The sequence below is a fragment of the Protomyctophum bolini genome, assembly GCF_963924005.1.
Source record: "Protomyctophum bolini genome assembly, chromosome: 20".
In the NCBI taxonomy this organism is placed as follows: Eukaryota; Metazoa; Chordata; class Actinopteri; order Myctophiformes; family Myctophidae; genus Protomyctophum; species Protomyctophum bolini.
Genome location: NC_137881.1, coordinates 13,389,432 through 13,410,233, shown reverse-complemented (window position 1 = coordinate 13,410,233; position 20,802 = coordinate 13,389,432). Strand labels below are relative to the sequence as shown.

The following is a 20,802-nucleotide window of genomic DNA, read 5'->3' as shown; positions in this document are numbered from 1 at the left end:
GGGGGTGGGGCCGTGCATTGGGGGGGTGGGTTGGGGGGCTTCTGCCTTCATTGTGGGCAGCCTTTCATGAATGTTTGTGTTGCTGTGTGCGTGCGTGGCGTGCGCTTTTGATGGTCAATACGATACGATCCGCGTCGCGAGTCACGTCACGTGCACACTACAGGTACGCGCGCACTGAGAGAGAGAGAGAGAGAGAGAGAGAGAGAGATGAATCTCGTTTATTTGTGCGCGTCGCGGCGACCGACACCGAGTCACCAGCACTGCCTCTGCCTTGCAGCAGTGACCTGCCTGCCGCCTCGCTGACTGACTGACTGCGACACAACATTCATCACATCAGTCCATCATCACCAGTGCACCACCACAAGAAGAGAAGAGGGACCCCCTCACTCAGGGACCACTCGCTAGAGAGCTTTGACTCAACGGGTCACACACAACACAAGCACCGGCCGGTCGGGTCGGGTGGTTTGTGAGGAAGAAGAAGAGGGAGAGAGCAGAGCGGGGACACTGTCTCTGCCCCGCAGCCCACCCACCTACCCGGTGCATGGTGGAGAGACCGACCGTCCGTCCGTGCATGGGACCACCGCACCGCAGCATAGGCTAACACGCAACCGCCACCATCGCTCCATGCAGTGACATGACAAAGGTACGTAACGCCGGTGACTCTCTGCTCTGAGCCTCTGACTATCATCATCTATCGCCGCCGGTTCTTTTGTCATCACGAACGAATTCACGGCAGCAGATCCCCGTGCCGTGCAGCGCGACGAGAGAGAGAGTCGCTGCATGTGCAGCATCCATCCCTTTATAGGCATTTAGTAGACGCTCTTCTTAATCCAGAGCAATTTACAGTGAACAAGAACAAAAAAAACATGGTGCATCAAATCAAATACATAGTCATCATGAATCATACGTATAAGCTATAAAGAACCTAACAGTATAATTATAATGAAACTATATGCAAACGGTGTTAGGATGTGTGCATGCGGGGGGGCATATGATAGACGTTGTTTGTGTGTTTTTGGATGCTGCTTTATGGGGGCATTGGGGGGGCTGACTCTGAGTTATGACATTATAGACTGCTGCTGTGTGTCGCTGGCCGTCAACACACACGCACTCCCCGGGCGGTTGTTGTGACAAGACACGCCAAGACTCCAACCCAACCAACCATGCACTCTCTGTTCTTTAGTCAAATGGAGCAGAGTTACAACTTGTAGTGTCTCACGTATAGCCTACTTGGTGTGCTTTTATTTTTACCCCCACTCCTACAAATTCATATTCTAATAATACACCAACCAAACAGCTTCGCTGAAAATAGTTAATCTACATTACAAGTTCACAATGTGCTGCATATATGCCTTTAATCGTGCAGCTTGTAGATCTGCTATTAGCGAATTATAACAACATTAGCCTATATAACGCGTATTTAAGTTGTTTATTGTGATGTCTCTCTCTCCGTGAGGGGCGAAGCTCCTCGGGGGTTTAATTATGGCAGTGTACCTTTTCAAGCTGTGACCCTCCCCCCCAAAAAATTAAAATAAATTAAATTAAAATAAAGTAACATGGGGACCGCCCCCACCCTGATAAGCACTTGGAATGTACAGTTATGCAGTTGCGACCCACAGGTTGAGAAGCACTGTTTTTTATTTTTAGGGGATGATTGATCAATCACATCAGAATGATAAAACACCTCTCTTGCAAATTAAATAATCCTTCGTACAAAGATTAATTGCTGTCGCAGGGCTGCCAAGATATTAGCGGCAGCACTCACTGTACACCACTTTTGTTGCCCCGCATCACGATGTTAGTCCATTATTTGATGCAAGAATCACTCTCGCATCAATATTAGGTCCAGTTGGTATACAGACCATGATGATAATGGTATAAAATTATAAATTATATGCTTCAAGTTTTGACAATGTGATTTGGCCTGATTTGACTCGGTGTCCATTAGTTGATTGAATTGCCAGGGGATATCATTATCTATGCAGCATTTCGTATAGGCTAGTGTATTTTCTTTTGCAGTGAGTTGAGTTCATGGCTTATCGGATGTCATGTCATACAGGGACGTGCAGAGACAGAGTATTAGAGGGGCAGGGGCTGAAATTCTAACCTGACGCTGCCAGATGAGGGCGGTATTGCGGAAACATATTCCCCAACACAACACTCATCTGGGATCTCTGACAGAGTTGAGCCCTGAGTCAGATCTGCTTCGTACCGAACCAATCAGCGTGAGCTAAAGGCGGGATGCGGATGTGACGGTATATAGACACGTCGATATGATTGGTTGTGTTTGCACGCCCACACGGTGATAGACAGACGCTCCCATCCAATCATCTACCATGTATCTTGAAAAAAAGGAACAGCCCCGTCATCGAATTTGCTTCCGCGATCCCAGATCCAAATAAGCTGTGAAACAAATTTGTGTAGCAAGCTTTTTGGATCTGGCAGCGTCAGGTTACTGAAATTCCACTTTTGGGACCAAAATAGCGAAAATAGCAGAACTACAAGCTCACAACGCGAGCAGCTGAGCTTGTAGCTCAGCTATTTTCGGGGCGCAACCCAGAACTCTTTTAGCTATAGTGGAGATGCGGTGTAACGACATGGATTTAGAAACAAATTTGTGCAACGCAAAATGCTGCGTTCAAGTTCAGGGAAAAAAAGCAATTCTCCTGAACGCTGCCTTCCGGCGGCGTGGCATGGAAAGGAGACGCATTTGCATTTCTTTCACCTATAGAAAATGCTGCATCCGTGGTCTGGAAAGGGCAGTTGTTGTACAGACGGGTAAAAGGGCAGGGGCTGAAGCCCCCTTTGCTGTCTATGTGTGCACGTCCCTGCTGTCATGTCATATGCAGTGTCATTGCAATAGTAGCAACGTCTCAGCTTTTATATTTATTGATATGACAATAAGCTTATAGGTTCAACTACTTGCATCTAAACAGAGATACATGAGATGAAAATGTAAAATAAAGCAGAGTAAAAAAAGATGTGGGCTTCTTGGTAATTCAAACCTGGAACTAAATCTGTCCCCTGATGTAACCTACCTTGAGCATACTCTGGACACTGACTAAAGAGGACAGGCTAATCTTATCTTTTCTCCCTCTCTCTGCATGTCTTTCTCTCTCTCTCTCTCTCTCTCTGTCTGTCTCTCACACGCCAAGGGTTTAGGTTCACTTATTTGTAACACCATTTAAACGTGTCACAGTATAAACAGGAGGACATGTCATGTTAATCACACTTTTTAAGTGTCAAAAGTCAGTCGTATTTAGAATCATCGTCAATCATCAGAACACTAAACCGTTTGAGGTCAGGTGTGCTCGTGAGGTGAGGTGCGTCTGGGTTGTATTCGTGTTCTAGTGTATGTTATGACCATAAATAAACAATATATGGAAATTAATTATTACACACGGACGGGTATTTTGGATTTAAACACTTCACATGTTCCGGGATTTTACAGTGGAGTCACTGTGTGTGTGCGTGTGTATGTGTGCGTGTCCATCTATTTATACGCGCTCTCTCTCCGTCTGTCTGTCTGTCTGTCTCTCCATAGATCTCCATCTCCATCTCTCTCCTCCAGCTCCTTTCTGCTGCTCGTATGTGTCACTGACTGTGTGTTTTTTGGGGCTCCTTCTCTCTATACCGCTGTTCCTCTTCTTTTTCTGGATGTCCATTTATTTTGGATTGTCTGCATCACCGTCTGTCTGTCTGCACCTGTCCTACTGTCTCTCTCTCTCCGTCCGTCTCTCCCTCTCTCTATAACTCATATACTCACATCTTTTTCTTTCGTTCTCTGCATGCCTTCAGTGCCTCCTAAGACGCTCTTATATATTGCCCGTCTCTCTCTCTCTCTCTCTCTCTCTCTCTCTCTCTCTCTCTCTCTCTCTCTCTCTCTCTCTCTCTGCTGTAGCTCTCTCTGAATTTCTGTTGGTGTCACTGTCAGTCTGTCCATATCCGTGCTTCTCTCTGTCAAGCCATGTGCATGTGTCTCAGCAAGTAGGTTAGAACACGCGAGGGAGGTGGCAGTGTTGTCAACTTTTATGCATTCATCACTATGATTCGAATATGTAATTATGTATGTCTATAATTATGAATGTTTTGGTCATTTATTATAGGCTACAATTACTTACACGCAATTCTGTCACTCAATGTGATTCACACTCCCCCAAAGGTATTTAAACTGTACATCGAAGAAATGTTGGCTTTTTCGATTTTCAAAACAAGCCAAAAAAAACGTAACACGCGACTAACCTATGCTGCTGGTTTTTGTATTGTATTCTCCTTCTTGTTTTTACTTGCGCAAGCAGAGCGCGCAAGTAATAATTTCGCCCGGTCTCTTCAACGTGACAGCCGTCAACCACTTTTCTGTGTAAGCAAATCTGTGCCTGGTTTGCTGGGACCAGATTACACAGATGACCATTTCTCTTACGTCATCATTGAGAGCTAGTCATACATATACACACCATGTACTCTGGTCCCATCTCTCAACGATGACGTAAGAAAAATGGTCATCTGTGTAATCTGGTCCCAGCAAACCAGGCACAGATTTGCATACACAAAAAAATGGTTAACGGCTGTGACTTTTTGGCACCAAGTAACCACAGTATACTGCTAATCAAATTACAACTACATACTCTATATAGTATACGTATATGTACACGTATGTATACCAGAGTACGTGGTGTGTATATGTATGACTAGCTCTCAAGTCTCAATGATGACGTAAGAAAAATGGACATCTGTGTAATCTGGTCCCAGCAAACCAGGCACAGATTTGCTGCTTTTCTTGCATACCCAAAAAATTGTTGACGGCTGTCACTTTTTGGCACCAAGTAACCACAGTATACTGCTAATCAAATTACAACTACATACTCTATAGTTACACCTAATGATTATACATTTCAAACGTTCCTTCACAGAGATACTGAGATGTGACAGTTTACAGCGGTCGAAAGTACTTGCACGCTCTGCTTGCGCACTAGTTGGCCATTTATGGCCTACTAGTGTGCAACAAGCAAGTATGCACTCGGCAGAGTGCAGTTCTAGTTGTATCTATGGTTGTCTGTATATGTTGAGTATGAACCAAGACAAATTCCTATCGACTTGTTGAAATGGCAATACATGATTGAATCTTGAATGATTGAATCTTGTTTCCCGCCAACATTGGCGGGAAAGAAGCGGACTTGACAAGTGGCAACCAGTGGGTGGTTGTGGGGGGCAGGGGGAGTCGCTAAATGATTACAGTAGGTCACTAACAGACCTGGTTCTTGTGCTGTGCTGTGTGTGTGTGTGTGTGTGTGTGTGTGCGTGTGTGTGTGTGTGTGTGTTGTGCCCACATGAAAGCCACAAGACAAAAGAGATGAATGGGAATGAACCCTGTTGGAACACTGCAGCGAACAACAATGAATGCAAGCGTGCACGCACACACACACACACACACACACACACACACACACACACACACACACACACACACACACACACACACACACACACACACACACACACACACACACACACACACACACACACAGCCCTATACTCCTTGAGACAGTCATATGACAAAGTGTGTGCTGACTAGACTCGATGCATGACAGTGCTACACTGAAGTCATCACTGTTCATAGAACGAGGCCTTTGAAAACGACAACTGCTGCCTTGGGGGGGGGGGGCAGCAGTTGTCATTTTAGACTTTGATATAAAACCTAAGTGGGTGGTTTGTTAGACGGTGTCCTCGGTGGGGGGGGGGCAGCAGTTGTCGTTTTAGACTTTGATATAAAACCTAAGTGGGTGGTTTGTTAGACGGTGTCCTCGGAGAGACAGACGTACGTAATACGTATACCACAGCTCTCTAGCCCCGGGGCCAAAGACAAACCGGGCCCCTTGACTTACTTGACATATTCCTGTAGGCTCCTATGTATGTGGAGCATAGGGCCGCAATCACACCCCGCCATCGGACTCTGTTTTGAGCAGTTATCTTCAGCTGGGCCCACGATAGTCCGGTCGTCTTTGCCTCACTCTCCACTGATCTCAGGCATCTGTTGACACAATAGTCTGGAGTTTGTTGGTGGTAAATATTTGTCACTCTCCATGTCTCTGATCCATAGAGGAGAACTTGATGTTGGTGTTAAATATTCTGGTCTTATTTCAGAGGGACAGTACTTTGGAGTTCCAGATGGGTCGTAGTGTGGTGAAAACATGTCTGGCCTTGTTTATTCTGCTTTTGAAGACAAACCCCATGCACTACATATTGGTTCCTGGAACCAAGACGTTAAATTGGAGGTATTTATTTCATGAGTTCTTCAATGGTATTCATTACAAATAAAATAATATTTTAATCTCACATTTTCTCCCCCTTCTTCTTGCTGTTTTATTGTATGAGAGATAAATGAAACAAATTCTTGATACGTTTTGAGTTTTATTTTTACGCATGTTGTGGCACACATTGGAAAATCTTCACTTAGAAAATAACATTTAGCTAGTTTGAACACTGTGACAGTTGCACTGGTCCAAGTAATACAATACTCTGCACTTAAGAACTAGAATTATTCTTCACTGTGTTACAGCCGGCTGATTATAGCTTGAAATCACTGTGGAATTAACATACTTACAAACAATTACGCACTTCTCTGCGTTTCAAAACGAAACTAATTATGATCCGTGGCATATCTAATGCTCTGATCCCGTGGAATAAAAGTGCCACTGTCTGTATGATGCCCATGTCGTGACGCATGACGCACTGTGAGCTTTTCAGATCGGCTAGTTTCTAGCCAGTCTAGCACATGTGACACACATCATGCAACGTTAAAGCACGTGCGGGATCACACACATGTCACGGGGGACTACACCACCACCACCAACAACAGCAACAAGACCTTTGCAATCAGTACAAAGACTGACAGTACAAGACATACTGGCTGGGTGTAGTGTTGGCCCCTGAGTGTATGTAATGTAGTAGTAGTAGTAGTAGTAGCTCACTAATGGCTTTGACTGTGTGGTCACTGGTCACGACTGCTGGCCTTGACCTTGTGCGATGAGAACTCAAGTGATAAAAAATGTACTTGTTGTGGCCGGCCTCTTAAATCATGGCCCGAGGAGCGAGGGGAAAGTGTGTGCGTACGTGTGTGTGTGTGTGTGTGTTTGTGTTGCAGTCTGCTTTTGCAATGTCGAAGTGAGGTTAATGCCCGGTGTTAAGGGATACACACACACACACACACACACACACACACACACACACACACACACACACACACACACACACACACACACACACACAGTGTGTCCAATTACTGCCCAGGCTGGTAATCCTAAACATAATCTCAGTAAACTATGCCTAAAGACGGTCAAACCTAACATTATTCCTAACCATAATAACCTCAGTAAAATGGTGCCAAAACCCTAACCCTATTCCGTAGGCGTAACAACCAGTTAAACTATGCCTAACCCTGAACTTATTTTGAACCTTATTCTCAGTGAAACAAATACAAGTTGGCACAGGAAATATAATGTACTGTAAAATGATGTATTGTAAATGTAATAGTGTATTGTCGTAAATAATGTATTGTAAATGTGTGAATAATCCCATAAAGCGTAAGGGATGGGCTGCGAAAGGCAAGCCAGACACGGAAACAACCCATTTTGGGCGGGAACCCCTTTTGGTGTTTTAAACATTATGTTATAATTTAGCTATTGAAAAATAGCAGATCTACAAGCTCATAGTGCGCCACCGAGTGGCGCGCTACGAGCTTGTAGGTCTGCTATTTTAGAAAAATCGTGAAAATGTGTCGCAAATTTGGAATATATATTTTTTCAGAACGAACGTTTTTAACTCAAATCTTTGCTTCTGGGGGGTCCCTGGAACAACATATTTTCAGATGGGGGTCGGTGGTCAAATACATATCATTTTTGGGGCCCTTGATATGAAATATTGAGCGCCACTGATACAGAAACATGAGGTTTTTCAGAAATATTCCATTTAGATTTTTAATTTTTTTGACGTCAGGTCTAAATGGGATAAAATCATTCATTCATACAAGAACACAATAAAGAACCATCCCAGTGAGTGGTTTGGCGTGAGGTCACCAGGGGGGAAATAATTAGGGCGAGCGTGTTTTAAGGTGAACATTCCGGTTACCCCTATGGTTGTGGCTGGCAACTATTTAACAAGTGGTGCCACAAACACTTTGGAGATACTTTCAAGTGTGCTCTGATCCACAACAGGCTGTGAACCAGAACCACTGGTGTAGAACACCCACATATAGTTGTGTAGTTACAACCAGCACTTCTTTGCTGTGGGTTTTGCTGTACTTCTTTATATGGTTGGTGGTGCTGCCCATCCATGCCAGACGCACAGCTTTCCCCCACGTAATCTCCCACAGAACAAACCGTTTCTTTTTAATCCAGATCACACCACTGACCATGCAGGAGAGTCTGGCTCCTTCCGTCTGGACATTGACAAGTGGAACGAAAACGTTTTCCCCGCGCCACAAAGTAACAGTCCACTGAATGCAGGCCCAATAAGCCCTGGGCTGTCACCCTCATGCACACACACCACTCCCGTCAATTTGTCCTCCGTGCCACAAAGTCACAACCTGCCATTGGTGTTGTGGAAAGTGGAAAACGGCAGCAAAAGGACGAGCGCTGACATTTCTCACGCACAGTAAAAACCCGAGTTCATTTAACTCTTGGGTTTTAAATGTCAAGCTCACAACGCCCGGCCCGTTATGGTCTTGCAGTATGTCCGGGTACCTAAACCCAGACGTTTTTATTTCCACTTCAATACGGCATACAGTAGCGCCAACGTCGTTCACTCTCTGCTGATTTCTGATCGTCTGCACCTTTGTTAAATTGACACACACACAGTCCTCTCTCTCTGTCGCTCTAATTAATCTCAATTAGTCTCATGTCATGCAGCTGCGTGTTGTTTCTCCCGGCGGATCCTGCAGGGAGCTGCCTATATGCCATAGAAAGCATAGGTGAGTTCCAGTCTATCCGGTACATGACTCCAGCACGCAACTAAGTACAAACCGGCCTTTACGGGTTATTAAAGCATTTGTTTTGTCCATTATCACAGGGTGGAGAGTTAAGTCCAAACCTCACCGTCGGGTCGGGACGAGACAGGGTTTATTGGGTTTTTTTGGCGGCTTCTGCCTTTATTTAATATTTGTTATAGAGGGACAGATGGTAGGCTGATAGGAAATGGGGAGAGAGATGGGGGAGTGACATGCAGTAAAGGCCGTCGGGATCGGGAGTCGAACCCGTGGCACACTTGCCAGACTGGATTACCAGCCAAGGCGCCTGGACCACTGAGCCACGAGACGGGTTTTTAAGGTTGAGTTTGAAACTCAATGAGTTGCATTGGTGTGAAACCGCCCCGACCTTTTGGTGTGGTTTGGGGTTAATACCCGTGTGTGCGTTTGGTGTGGAGTGGAGCGGAGGGGAGGGGAGGAGGGCACATGTCCTAAGCCAAAGATGCTAATCAGTACAGCTCTGAGTGTTAACTAAAAATGTAAATTCAGCACGCAGGGGGCGGGGGGGAGGGGGTTTGACAGACAGTGCTCCATTATGTGATGTGATCACCACATTAACATGCAGCCAGCTAGGATGGGCACAGAAACACCTTTTGTCACACCCTGAAATGTGAGCACCGAGGGTAACTGGTCCTGTGTGGCGGCTGGTAAGCACTGGACTCACGTTTCAAGACTGGCACAGAACGAGCGTGTGTGTGTGTGTGCGCGCATGTGTGTGCTCGCTCTGTATATGTACTACACATGCATGTGTTACAGTTTGCACATGTAATTAAGTGTGTGTGGAGAGGTGTGAAGGTGTGCCTCATTGTCTGGCTTGTGTGTGTGTGTGTGTGTGTGTGTGTGTGTGTGTGTGTGTGTGTGTGTGTGTGTGTGTGTGTGTGTGTGTGTGTGTGTTAAATAGCCACAACCATAGGGGTAACTGGAATGCTTCACTAAGAATAAGGTTCAAAATAAGTTCAGGGTTAGGCATAGTTTAACTGGTTGTTACGCTTACGGAATAGGGTTAGGGTTTTGGCACCATTTTACTGAGGTTATGAGGTTAGGAATAATGTTAGGTTTGACCGTTTTTAGTCTATAGTTTACTGAGGTGTGGCCAAATAGCCATTAATGCTGGACCTCTTTGGTGGGGACGTAACAACTACAAATAAAGGTAAGAAAGCCTTCTAGCATGGAATTCTCCTTTAAGCTATAAAACCCCCCCAGCAATGTTATATGTTGAAAGTGGTTAAAGTGTGACTGTGTGTGGATGTGGATGTATGTTGTAGTGTACTAGTGCAGAATCTATTGATGTTGGACAGCGGGTGGAGTTTGATCAAGCGTGCACTAACATCTGTTATTCTGTTATGAAGCTGCTTGTTGACACCTTGTGGGCGTGGTTTAAGCAGGTGATGGGAATAAGGGGGGGGGCACCTCGTTTACAGTACACCCCAGGCCTCACAGTGGTGCTGTATTCCCATGAACCCTGAGGGTATATGAACCCCTCCCTCCTCCGAGGGGAGACAAATCCTATAGCAGCGACTACTTCAAACAAAATACAACACCCCGGCTTCTCCCCTCTGAGGCACACATGCACACACACACACACACACACACACACACACACACACACACGGATTGTACAACATCACCACACACGAACACACACACACACACACGAACACACACACGCACAAATCTGGTGAGGGAAGCAGGCGGTATTAACTCACTGTATTTCCATGTATTATATATATTATATATATTACATCTTCACGTCCATTATTTATAACATTGGTTCCCAAACCTTTTCATGTCAAGGACCCCCAAATTGACACTAATTATTAGCCCGCCGACACCCATTCATATTCCAGGGACCCCCGTAAGAGAAGATTTTTACGGCTCTAGCAGTGATTCTCAACCCGTTTAATTTCAAGGACATGCACCATGAGTTACGGACCCCCATTTGAATAGCATTTCTATCTCTGGGACCCCCAATTTGTATTGTAAAATCAAAGTTCATTTAACACTGAGAGTGTTTACAAATCTCTAGGGTCCATTTGGTTCCATCTGTACACTCTCAGAGTTACAGAATAGGGGTCCATTTGGTTCCAAACTATCATTTATCTGGGGACCCCCTGGAAGTCCCTCAAGGACCCATGGGGGTCCCCGGTCCCCACTTTGGGAACCACTGCATTATAAGACCCTTTTCTTTATACAAAAAAAACCCTCTTCTCGTTTGTCTCTTGTCCTGCATGTCTCATGGAAGTGACCCATCAGTGAAACAATGGAGGCTGGTGGTGCATTTGGCACCGTTGGCGTTTTTTTGGGTGTGGTGGTTGTTGAACCGGGGGGGGGGGGGGGGGGGACCGAACACCGAACACAAGGTGTGATTGGCAAACGGGGGGTGGGCCGGACGGAGGGGTGGGGCTGCAGGAGTTACGGTACGCTGAGGGATGGTGTGCTGTATTCCCATCATGAACACAAAGGAAACCCTAACCTCTCCGAGGACAGAAAGATAAAACCTACAAACTGCAACATCAAACAAAAACAGGAGTTTCCCCCCCAGTGGCTCTTCAGACCAACACAAGGAGCGCACGCACACACGCACACGCACACAACGTAACGTTATCCTGTGCCGTATATTGTGTAACATATACATATGGGTGCATTGTGTGTGTGTGTGTGTGTGTGTGTGTGCTTACACACACGGTCTAGTCTAGGTCTGCGGTCAGGTTTTTTTGTGAGTGTGTCTTTGTTGGTTTTGGGTCGGTGTGTCCTTCCTTGGCAGAGAGAGAGAGAGAGAGAGAGAGAGAGCCGGGTCGCCCATATTTCATTGTGTTACAGTAACACACATGGCAGACGGCACTGAAGTATAAAGATGAGCTGAACTGAATTGAACTGAGCGCAGCAGAGCAGCAGAGCACAATCTTGTGAGGCGGTGAATTCTGCAGCCATCAGGTCAGTGAGGACATTATACAGTCAGTGAGTTCATTATAGCCAGCATCCAGAGTTTAACCCATTAAGACCTGGGAAGCCTACACGGCCTTGCAAACGGGGAGCGAGGAACACACACGTTGCCTGGAGCAACGACAGGTCTGCTACAGGTCTGTTCCAGAGGGACGCGACAACGCAAGCGTAAAAGAAAAAGCTAAACCGAATCCAGGTCTGGTGAGTCGCGGGCGTGTGCACGAAACGAGCATGCGAGCGCAACAAATTCACGGGACCGCACTCACGTAAATACGCTTGCGTTGTCGCACCGCGACTTCTCAGAGCAAAAAACGCAGGTCTCATTGAAAATGAACTATAGGCGCGTTTTATCGCTCCCCCGTTTTGCAAGGCCCACGAGGAGGGGTGCACGATTATGAAATTATGACTGATATACGATTATGCGCAGGGTCATACGGCATCTGACCGATTCTGATATCCTGACATCCTACCTTCTTTGTATGTACATATTTTTGTTCAGCACCCGTCAATGCTTTTTTCTGAGATATGCGTGCTTCACCTTTTGGATTTTATATCTACTTTACAAGGCAAAACATGGATTTTATCTACTTTACAGGGCAAAACACGTGGTTTCTTTTAGCCTCGGGCTCAATACACCTGCGACCACCTTTATTGCAATTTCATTCTGCTGAATGTGGCCATTTATATAGCTTCATGAAGTTGGGTCCATCGGGGGCAAAGGATTTCTTGGATTCCATTCTCTCAGTAATTGCTCAATAAAAGAATAAATGAAATGCAGTAAATTCCCATTACTGTTCTTTCACTGCACGGTCGCACCAAACACATTTTCAAAGGATTGCTTCTGTTGTCGCTCCATGCTTTTGTCAGCCTATAACCCATTTAGACCCGAGACCACGTTCTACAAATGTCTTCTAAATCACGACAGTTTGCTGAAAATCCTATGATTCTATGTCAGTGGTTCTCAAACTATTTCACGTCAAGGACCCCCAGAATTATGTATGTATTTGGCCACCGACCCCCCATCTGAAAATGTGTTGTATACCATGGCATGTACCCCTCAGAAGCAAATATTTGAGTTAAAAACGTTTGCTGTGAAATAATATGTATGGAAATATTTGCGACACCTACAAGCTCGTAGTGCGGCACTTGTAGATCTGCTATTTTTCAACAGCTAAAGTTTAAAAGGATGGTTTAAAGCTATACGGTGACACAGACGCGTTCCTCTGGTCTAAACGGGATAACTGGAGAGGGTTTGTATAAACCAGTAGAAACACGATAAGTCCATTGAGCTTCTCCGCCGTGGAGGGAGTATAACTGTCGTTGCAAAGTGCAAAGGCTGCTTCCAGTTCCTCCAGAGTCCTGCACTCCCATGTCGATGTGTGTTTATAGGCCGCAGTAACAGCAGGGTCCCCCGCGGACTGTCTTCAAACTGCATCGTGTGTGTGTGTGTGTGTGCGTGCACTGTTGGTGTGAGCACATTTGCTCCTGAGCATGTCTTGTGCGTATAGGCTACTGTTTGTGCCACTGTTTGGCGGAGAGGAGAGGAGAGGAGAGGAGAGGAGAGGGCTGGTTAGGTTAGCAGAGAGGAGAGGAGAGGAGAGGAGAGGAGAGGAGAGGAGAGGAGAGGAGAGGAGAGGGCTGGTTAGGTTAGCAGTGCAGAAGGCACTCCCCCCCACGGGGGGTTCCGGTCTGGGTTGTTAATTAATCCATTCTGGAGGGTCTCTGTTTATCAGGCCACTATAACCAGAGCATGTCCACTTAGCATGCACGCCCGCACGCACGGGCACGCACACAGGTATGCACAGAGGTAAACACACAAAGACATAAAGGCATGCACTGGCAGGCATGCCCTGAAAAAGAGCACATGTGCTTGCTAAATATACGTACATGACTGTCGTGCACATTAAGTCAATGCACGCACGCACGCACACACACACACACACACACACACACACACACACATGCGTGCGCGAGCAAGCAATGCCACACAGATACGGAATCGTCTTTAGGGAGGGAATGTAAGCATACACAGGAGAGGGAACACACACGCATGCACGCACACATACACAAACAAACAAACACATCGCCTTCGTCGGGTGGAAACCTCATATGTCCGAAACCTTTCAGGATTCAAATTCAAAAGCGTAACAAAACTGCAGATCTACAAAAGGTCAGAACGGGGCAGGAAGCAGATCTGCTATACTCTTGATGCTTGTAGTGACGTTGTACTTAGTATGATCAAGTAGGGCGTTCATTTACCAAAACACACAGAGAGGGTTCGAATGTGACGATAAGAGGTTCTTTCCGCCTGACAGTGTATTTTGGCCGCGAGGCACGCAAGCTGGCTGCTCCGGTTGAGCGGTGTGTGAAATATATGATTACAAAATCGCACAACAGCTTTCCTCTGCCTCTCTTGGGAGAGAGACTTATCGCTATTACTGACTGACTGCGGTCTCACCGGGCCGGTCGAGCTGCCGTCTCAGCGGACCGACCCGCTGGGCTGCCCCCCCCTCCCCCCTCGCATCTCCACATTCATAGGACTATGTACATTTTCCCATATTCTTCCCATATTCTTTTGATCATGCTATCGGCGTCATAAATAAGCATGAAAAGTATAGCAGATATGCAAGCTCAATGTTGAGCGTGTGGATCTGCTACTTTTGCTGTTTTCTTTTATTTGAATACTGAAAAGCAACAGTTTTGGACCACCCAACACGCGCACACACACACACACACACACACACACACACACACACACACACACACACACACACACACACACACACACACACACACACACACACACACACACACACACACACACACACACACACACACACACACACACACACACACACACACACACACACACACACACACACACACACACACACACACACACACACACACACACGACAGTAACCGATCTACAAGCTCACAACACGTCTGGATGGTAACCATTCAGCTATGTGTGTATGTGTATGTGTGTGTGTGTGTGTGTGTGTGTGTGTGTGTGTGTGTGTGTGTGTGTGTGTGTGTGTGTATGTGAGAGAGAGATAGAGAGTCCGGAGCTATGATGGCGCTATCCCAGCCCACTCTATATTTTGCCCTATTGAACCCTAGGTCATATAATGAATTTTCCCTGGATTCCTTGGATCATGGTTCCAGTCCACTTATATAATATAGGCCATACTGCCATTTCTGCATTGCAAGCTTGTAGATCGGCTACTATCAATGTACAACAACGAATTTAGAGTTGAAGCGGGTAACTAGTAATTATGCTGACTGCTGCCATCTTGATTCCTTCCCCTGGTTTGGAGTCTGTGGACTTAGCCCTGGTCCAGTGCTTACAGCGAGTCTCTCTCTGACGCCCTGACGGACTCCCATCCACTGCTCACTAGCAGCTTTTCCACTGTGTGCGAGGGTTTAAAATTCCCCCGAAATTCTCGAAATACTCACTGACACAAAATGCACTTTGTGCCATTTTAATACAGCAATGTAGTGAATGTACCAGAGTAATTTCTTCTACTACGGCATTTCCGGGTTTTGCCTGCACCGATCTGGTTGGATTCCTTTTATTTAATGACTAAAATAGTTCATTTTAGAGAGAAGCTGGGGAATAGCTTCGAGAATAGAATTTACCTAGCAGGCTGTGTGTCGGTGAGTAGTTACGTCATTTTGTTTATTTTTGGGGAATTGGATGGGAGCGGATGGGTGTCAGAGAGAGACTCGCTGTAAGCACTGGACCAGGGCTAGTGTAGGCGGCTATAAGTCTATGTCTGTCCCCTGTCACTGTGGGCTATCAGTCTGTCTGTCTGTCTGTCCCCTGTCCGTCACTGTGGGCTATCAGTCTGTCTGTCCCCTGTCACTGTGGGCTATCAGTCTGTCTGTCCCCTGTCCGTCACTGTGGGCTATCAGTCTGTCTGTCCCCTGTCACTGTGGGTTATCAGTCTGTCTGTCCCCTGTCACTGTGGGATATCAGTCTGTCTGTCTGTCCCCTGTCCGTCACTGTGGGCTATCAGTCTGTCTGTCTGTCCCCTGTCCATCACTGTGGGCTATCAGTCTGTCTGTCCCCTGTCACTGTGGGCTATCAGTCTGTCTGTCCCCTGTCACTGTGGGCTATCAGTCTGTCTGTCCCCTGTCACTGTGGGCTATCAGTCTGTCTGTCCCCTGTCACTGTGGGCTAACAGTCTGTCTGTCCCCTGTCTGTCACTGTGGGCTATCAGTCTGTCTGTCCCCTGTCACTGTGGGCTATCAGTCTGCCTTGTCCCCTATCCGTCACTGTGGGCTATCAGTCTGTCTGTCCCCTGTCACTGTAGGCTATCAGTCTGTCTGTCCCCTGTCACTGTGGGCTATCAGTCTGTCCCCTGTCACTGTGGGCTATCAGTCTGTCTGTCCCCTGTCACTGTGGGCTATCAGTCTGCCTTGTCCCCTATCCGTCACTGTGGGCTATCAGTCTGTCTGTCCCCTGTCCGTCACTGTGTTTGAGAATAGCTCAATAGATCATAGAAGTGCCGGGCGGCTCAGTGATTAATCCATTCCGGGCTGGAACCCCTTTTGGTGTTTTTTTAAAGCATTATAATTTATGTTATACATTTAGCTACGAGCTTCCCTAGCTGGAACAACATATTTTCAGATGGGAGGTCGGCGGCCAATTACATATATTTTAGGGGGTCCTTGACATGAAAATGTTTGAGAACGACAGGATTTAGAAGGCATTTGTAGAATTTGTTCTCAGGTCTAAATGAGTTAAGCAAGGACGTCTCGTAGTGGAGACAGAGGTCATTAATCTCAAGCCTCGCCGTACCGTTCTCAACCACAGTACTCGTCTCCGTGCAGAGCATCAGGTACAGACGACAGAAACGATTAATTCAAGCATCTGCCATGAAGGTTACAGGTGTGATTGCCCCGCAGAGGCCAAAACCTAAAAATGGACTGACTTCAAGTTCTTCAACACGTTACAATTTCCTGCAACAGCTGGAGCGTGTGTCCCTCACAGGCTGCCATCCGGCTCCAACGTGTCCTTGAGCAAAACACCCACCCCACGCCCCGGAGCGAGTGAATCGAGGGAGCGTGAACGGAAGTGCAGCCAAAGCCTAGCGGTTAGATTTTCCCTCGAGGTTTTGGACGCAATATGGCTAAGAATATAATGTGTGCTCCTTTTGCTGCAAGAAAGAGACACTAAAAGGTGTCCGTTATTAAGAAAATAACACGTGCTACACTTTGATGTTCAATTACTGACATCTCCATTGTCTTTTCATGTTCCTCTCTCTCTCTCTCTCTCTCTCTCTCTCTCTCTCTCAGACAGACAGACAGACGTGAAGGCCTTCAAAATAAAATATACAAGATAATATACAATATAACAAGATAATGATAATAATGATAACACTATAATAGAAATAAGATCCAGTAAGGTCGGGGTAAACAGCAATGGGAAGTCAGTGTGCAGAATATGTTGGTGTGGGGGGGGTTTGAATAATTTAGTAAAGAAAATGTATACACACAAATGCAAGTATACAGTATGTGGGAATTTACAGATTGAATGCAGTTTAGTGTCGTTTGTTTGTATTTCCTGTCCTTTTTCCGGGCTCTGACAGCCTAAGGAGGAAAAAACATCTTCCTGAATCTTGAACCTGGAGTTTTGATGCATCTCAAGCTTCAATTATACTTCATTGCGTGACGGTGTTGTGCTCAGTAAATAGCAGATCTACAAGCTCACAGCGTGTCACATTAGTGACACGTTGCGAGCTTGTATATCTGCTATACACAGCATGCAACGCCAGCATGCAGCCAAGATCAGAATGATAGTATCAAGACAGAGGCATGCAGGGCTGCTATATATGGTTGATTTTTCCCGGGACTACCAGGGTCCTTGAGGGAGTCCCAGGGGGTCCCCAGCTAAATTATAGTTAGGACCCAAATGGACCCATATGGGTCTGTAACTCTGAGAGTGTACAAATGGAACCAAATGGAGTTAAATTAACATTGAGTTTACAATATACTTTGGGGTCCCAGAGATAGAAATGCCATTAAATGGTGGAGCGTAGCCTAATTCAGGTCAAACTGGGACCCCTGGAAATCACTGCTAGAGCCGTAAACATCTTCTCTTATGGGGGTCCCTGGCATACCTCTTCACATAAGAGTCATTTTGGGGGTCATTCAACCTTGACATGAACAAGTTTGGGAACCAGTGGTTTTGAGCACAGCCAGTCCTCTTTGTGAAACTACTTGACCATCAACCGGGGCTCAGTGTCCTGAACTGATCCTTCTCTCCCAGGAGGAGCTGAGGTAATGAAGTCCTGTCTTAGGAACCAAAACCTTTGTATAAATGTTACTTTTCAAGAAACCTTTTTATTGGTTAATATTTATAAAAACCCACAGACGTACAGTACGTTTCCCACATTCAACCCGACCTCCCTCCCGAAAAATCTAGATTAGATCTATTTTTGTTACTTTTGTGCAGCATAGCCGTACAACAAAGTATAAAATAGGGCATTTATATATGAAAAAAACCCCATAATGAACTATGGATGTAGAAGATGATTTCTGCCCCAAAGCGATGAACAATTAACCGCGTGTCCCCCAACTCCACTCCGCGTCAATATCATATCATTGATCCGGATATTCCTCGACAACAGAGAGACGCATTTTGAACACTTGTGATTGACCGACCTGAGGGAAATCAGCACACGGAACACAACACAACAAACAAACAAGGCTATTAATGTACGTGTTCTGAATACCAGAACCCAACCCGATGCTCGCAATGCATCAGGAGGAGAGCAACTTCAAACTGAGAGGGTCGAATCAGGACACATCGGCTGCATGATTGTCAATTTAGTTTTGCATGATTGTCGATTTAAGAGGGCACTTTTGAACAAGAATAGCAGATCTACAAGCTCACAGCGCAACCCAGCAGTCTTTAGCTAGTGGAGATGCGGTGTACGACATGGATTTCGAAACAAATTTGTTCAACGCAAAAAGTTCAGGAAAGTTCAGGAAAAAATGGCATGGCAGAACGATGATGTATCTGTATCTCACAGCCTGGACAATTCAATATGTTTATGTAATTGCGGCATATCTTGGTGTACATTGTGTTTGGAATTATTTAGTATCGGTCTAGTTTTAGAAAATGCATTTTGGCGGGCCTTGATGCCGTCGTAATGACTGATTTTACACTTGCTGAAAATAGCAGATCTACAAGCTCACAACGCGTCGCACTGTGACACGATCTCTTGTCCACTATATTAGTTTCCATTTGTTGACGAAATTGTCAATATATTTAGTCTTAGTCATCATAGCTTAGTTTTGAATTAATTTAGTTAATATTTAGTCAGTGAAAAAGGTTGTCATAGTATTAGTCGACGAAATCAACACTGAAAGAATAATAATAATAATAATAATAAAACTTTATTTGTTTCATGACATGAAATGCAGCTCAAAGGGCTTTACAAAGAAATGGGGCTTATAAGCTCTTGACTCAAAACCTCTCTCCCTTCTTTCACGCAGACAAACACAATCTCTCTCCCCGTTCTCCTCTAGTCCCTCTCTGCCAAAGCTTCACCCCGAGGCAAAGTGCCATCTGCTTTTGACATTTTTAGAATAAGGAGGAACTTGTGAGTAGAACAAGCACATTTATTGTTCCATTGTCGTTAATTATTCAGCATTTTCTTCCCCATTGCAGTCGACGCGCGTGGCCGTTCATCCGCAGGCTCCGTCTGTAATATAACCCATTTAGAGCTGAGGACGATTCTACAAATACCTTCTGAATCCTGACAGTTTTCTGAGAAACCTCATGTTTCTGCGTCAGCGGTGCTCAAACATTTTCATGTCAAGGACCCCCAAATATATATGTAATCGGCCGCCGACCCCCCATCTGAAAATATGTTGTTCCAGGGACCCTTCCAGAAGAATATTTTAGTTAAAAATGTTCGTTCTGAAAGAATATATATATATTCAAAGTTTTGCGACACATTTTCACGTTTTTTTTTTAGCTATTTTTCAATAGCTAAAGTATAACATAATGCTTAGAACACCAAAAGGGGTTCCTGCCCAGAATGGGATAAAGCACAGATGACAGGGGAAGGGGTTTATCATCTAAAGACCTAGTGAAATGAAAGATACGTTTTTCACACTTTTAGACCATATCCGTGGTCATCAGATACCTAACAATGAATGCCAAACCAATGGGACAATTTCCTTCCACCTATTTTTATATAAAAAGTCCATAAAAAGCCAATTTTAATTGACTTCCTTTGAACGAAGACGCGATGCATGATGACGTGTCGAGTGTTGCATGAATAAAAATGATTTTCATTCACCCGTTTGATTCCCATCGCTGCACGTTCATCCAAACACAGCTGTTGTTGAGGACAGAACTATACTCCGATTCAATCTCATTCAAGATGACATCCAGACGGTGTATAACTCGTCTTAAACTTAATCTGCATGCTAAAATATCTACCGGTATCTGGAAACATTATAGGTTAGAAATAAGCTACATAGGAGCAAACTGGTAGCTGGCCGACTGTCCGTCCATCCATCGCGCGTGTAGCAGAGCTACCGTCCCATCGCCTGAACGGATGCAACGCTCTGATTGGTTCAGAAACGTACTACCGCCTTCCGTTTCAGACTCAAACTAAAATGACTGAAATAGCCATTGCACCAGGTCGGGCGGGAACCCCTATTGGTAGTTTAGGGATTAGGGCTTTAGCGGTGACGAAAATGGAGCCCTTAGAGTGAAACAGTAGACTGAGAATCTAGTATGCGATGAGCCCTGGCTGGGGGACACTGATCAAGTACATAGGAGGGTTTTCTTTAAGTGTTTGCGCTAATGCACT

The 20,802-nt window shown here is 45.5% G+C and overlaps 1 protein-coding gene across 1 annotated transcript in view; it reads left to right on the top strand.

Moving 5' to 3' along the window:
- The first annotated feature begins 269 nt into the window (after window positions 1–269).
- The window catches only part of gal3st3 (galactose-3-O-sulfotransferase 3), a 45,126-nt gene continuing 24,593 nt past the window's right edge, over window positions 270–20,802 (top strand). Inside the window, exon 1 of the mRNA XM_080792123.1 lies at window positions 270–643. The gene's annotated coding sequence lies outside the window, so the exon portion shown is untranslated. The remainder of the gene's footprint in view (window positions 644–20,802) is intronic.